Here is a 4101-nt window from a genome sequence, read left to right as displayed (position 1 = left end):
AGAATGAGATTAGCCAACACCAAAGATAAAATTTAACACAAACACATGCTAAGGGGAAACTGTTTCAAAAGAGAAATGCTGTAATCACATCAAACCTGATAAAATGAATGAAATGGACAGATAGGCTCCTTTACCTCCAATGCCTAGGAGCTACTCTCCTACAACTTTTATAAATAAGATGAATTCTTGTTTCAACAAACATGACTACAAAAGAATGGCTATTTAACAGGCCTCTGCATAACTCAATAAAAGCTAAAAGGACTAAAGGATTAAAGGACCGTTTAGTCGTTTGAATCAGGTGTTTTGGAGCAGGGATTCATTTAAAAGAGGACAAATCTGCTAAAGGACTGTAGATTGAGACCCCTGTTCATAAGGACTCATTTTAGACAAGTTAATCCATTTTCTGAGCAATGTTTTTCCTGTAAGACCAACGGGCCTGTAGGGCATAAAAGGGGAGTGACAACGGTTGCACTCAGCTTTCCACTTCTTTACAGGGTCAACAATAGAAGAAATCGTTATATGAGGACACACTCCCACCTAAAGTCAATTTAGTAACCGCTTAACCCTAATAAGCACACCTTTCGGACTGTGGGAAAGAACAAGAAAAATGCACCCAAAAAGTTAATTGGTGAGATCAGTAATGCCAGGACTATTCATCTAGGGTAGTGGCGGCCTGGTGGTAAGGGAATAGAGCTTGGAATCCTGAGGTTCTGAGTTTGAGCCCCACTCCCACAGACTGCCACTCTGAGTCTCTGAGCAAGACCCTTAATCCCACACTGCTCCACTGCACATTATTATTAGTAGTAGTACTATATTATATGAATTGTACGGAGTTCAAAGTTTTCAGATATAAACGCCACTGGATAGGTTGGACAGGGTATTTGTGCATTTTGTCTCCATTTATATCTACTACCCAAAAAACTAATTATAGCAATAAATAAAGAAAGAAAACAAAACATTCTGTGGTTTAGAGATACTTTTTTTTAATGGTTTGGTAAAAATAGCAATCTATAGGGACTAAATCGGCACACGTATCGACCCTATAAATGTGTGTTGTCAAACAGCAGTGCATAAAGGCCAGATCACAAGTTTTGTTTATGCAAAGGAAACAAGGCAAACTATAAACTGAGTACTTTGGAAAGGTGTGGCAAGCGTCTTTAATTAAAACAAAAATGAAGATGATAGAAAAAAGTAGAGAGGATATCGCTGAAGCAGCTTGGTTCTGATCACTCACAGTCATCTGAAAAGATCAAGATCACATCTTAAGCATGGAAAAAATGTAGGAAACAAACAAACAAAGGACAACAAACACATGTTCTTGTGTCAGTAAGCATGAATCCATTTTGGTGGCATCACTATTACATAATCTTTTGCATTCACATATTTTTCCATGTTGCTTCATGTTCAATAGGGCTCTATTGTACTTCGGTTACAATATACGGTTACCGCACTATTCTATCATGCCAGCAATTGCGTAACATATAAAATGGCTCCTCCTTCCTTTCAAAGCAGGATTTTACCGTTGTCATGTTTCCATCATCAAACTGGCTTGAGGCTCATGTTTTCCAAAGAAACTAATAAAGTTTCAAGTGCCAACTTATTTTTATTAACTGCATGAAAGAACAGATATAACTGGATGGGGCATATGAATAAAAGTGAACTTTAATTAACTTTATTTTCTGTCAGCTCTTCAAAGTTCAGTCTAATTAGCCTCCTCCTACAAGGAGTTATTAGAGACAATAATCGTTTTCAGTGCATGATCATGGAAAATGAAGCAATGCATGCTATGTTAAATGGAACATATTATTGTGCAACTGATCAGTACGTTTCTATTTTCCACCTTAGCGTTTTGTTTACAGATCTACTTTTAGTCACAGCAGAGTCTTGGAACATGTGCCCATGCAAGAATAGTCCTCATGATGTGAAGCATTGCTGCTATGTGGAGGAACATTTGGCAATGCAACACAATTGTTTTATTTTAGAAAGAGGTGTCAGGAGTTGGCAAGTATGATTTTACTTGTTTTTTAAATGCACCAGGTAGTTTGTATGAACATTTACTTGTGTAAAACAATGAAAGGTGACTGTTTCTTTGCAGCATCAGTGTTTTCAAGTCTCATCTTCAAGTCCCAAACCAGTACTTTAAATTCTATAAGCAGCACTTTTCTTCCTCCAACTGTAAAACCTGTTCAAACCGGCTGAGAAGTGATTAAATCCAGGTTTGCACAAAGCAGCTGGAGGCGCTTCCCCAACCACAAGACCACTTTGCTCAAAAGGGTTTGAAAGTTTGGAGTCAAGAGGAAAATACACATGCAGTCACACAGTAGAGATAAAAAAAAAAAAACACACAATAAAATAAAGCAGTGCAGAAATTAACTCTCTCATTACAATGCTTATATTCTGACAGTTAGAGAACCGCAGGCGTAATGTATTATAAAACACATTCAGCAGGTTCAGTAGTGGAAGTTTAGATATAAAGAAGTTATACTAGTTGCGAAATAAGCAGTATGTGGGAAAGTTATGCATTAAATCATTTTGTTTTGATGCTGAATCTTAATCTGCTGTAATTTGGTAACCTATGATTCTTGCATCTAGTTTCTCTCCATGTAAAAATACCAAAATGTTGCAAGGATTTTACACAATGGATCTTTGACAGACAAATCTGCCTGAAAGCAGCTTCTTCAGAAAACTTAAAGCAGCGACTGTTAAAACAGACGCTAGACCCTCACATGACAGGAAAAACCTTCATCACTCTTTCAGCTGTGCAGGCTCACTTTATAACTTTACTAAACATGTGAGCTGCCTCCCATTTCACCACCACTTCTGAAGATGTAACTCCAATACTGACAGCTTCTCCCACCAATGAGGAGCTAGTTTTGTTTGGAAGATATTTCTCAGGACTGCAGAGGTCGTAAATTTTCTCATGATGAGTGAACCCACCCGTTCCAACAGCGCAGAGCCACTAATGTTACGAACTTCATCCCCATGAATCCCCACGTGTCTCTGCTCTCCAGTATCTACTCACACCTGCTTTTGCCTGTTTGATCCAAAATTAACCTTCACTGGCCTGATTTGCCTCTGTAAACAGCCAGCGGAGGCTCCTGCCAAGGAAAGATTAGATGAAAGGATTCAAATGGCCCAAGAGATGATATGAGAGGATTAGAAACTAAGGGCTATCATTCAGCTCAGGATTCTCTTTTTAGCAGCTTATGTGTGGAACACTTGATCGACAACATGGTGCAACTGGAACTTTATCATGTGCTATGTGAGGCAGCCATGACGGAAAAGGAAATAGGGAAAAGGGTGCTGAAAGAGGTAGTGGTAAACAGAGCAGGGCAATTGTTTGGATCCGATCAGCCTTCCAGGCATCTGTTTAATGTAAGCCAAGTTTAAAGAAGTGTTTTTGAACTTGATGTGTGCACTCAAAACAAAATCCAGCTTGAAAACACACATAATATCAAAACAGTGCAGATATTAGCAGGTAGCATGTAAAAAATCCATTATAAACATGGGACTTCATCTTACCCTACCTTTAGTCAGCAGACTGACTTGTCATTGAGAACCTACTTGTCCAGTGGATAAGTAACTCCACCTATTAGTTTTCACCTCAGATACAAGGATGTGATAAACTGGTGTTAAATTCCTCAGCAGCATGCAATTATTAAGGCAGACATGGATTATAAACCTAAAAAAGATTAAAGTGAAAAAGTGGCTTTAAAATAAGAAACAATAAAAATGTAAACATGTATGTATTAATTATGAAGCCAAGTGATTTTTGATGTAATGAAAAGTGCAAACAGAGTCCACCTTTTGTGAGATTTAATCTCAGTGTAAATACAAACTTTTCTGCAAAGGGTTTACAGGTTTGTTACAAAATTAGTTTTAAAAGAAACATAATGAAGAGCAGGGACCACAAATAACATATTACAGACCACTGGAGCTATCTACTGACAACCTGATGAAAGAAAGCCAAAGACAATCTTGTTTAAATATCATCAAAATGTGGGAGAATGTGACCTTATCAAAGGGATTAAAATTAAACTTTGACCTGCTGACGAAACATTATAGTTGGTAGTAAAAAAAAACACTACATTTCCTCTGGAT

Source organism: Cyprinodon variegatus, unplaced genomic scaffold, assembly GCF_000732505.1.
Source record: "Cyprinodon variegatus isolate N-32 unplaced genomic scaffold, C_variegatus-1.0 Scaffold66, whole genome shotgun sequence".
NCBI classification, from domain to species: Eukaryota; Metazoa; Chordata; class Actinopteri; order Cyprinodontiformes; family Cyprinodontidae; genus Cyprinodon; species Cyprinodon variegatus.
The sequence above is the reverse complement of the archived record's forward strand: the minus strand, read 5'-3'. Positions refer to the sequence as shown.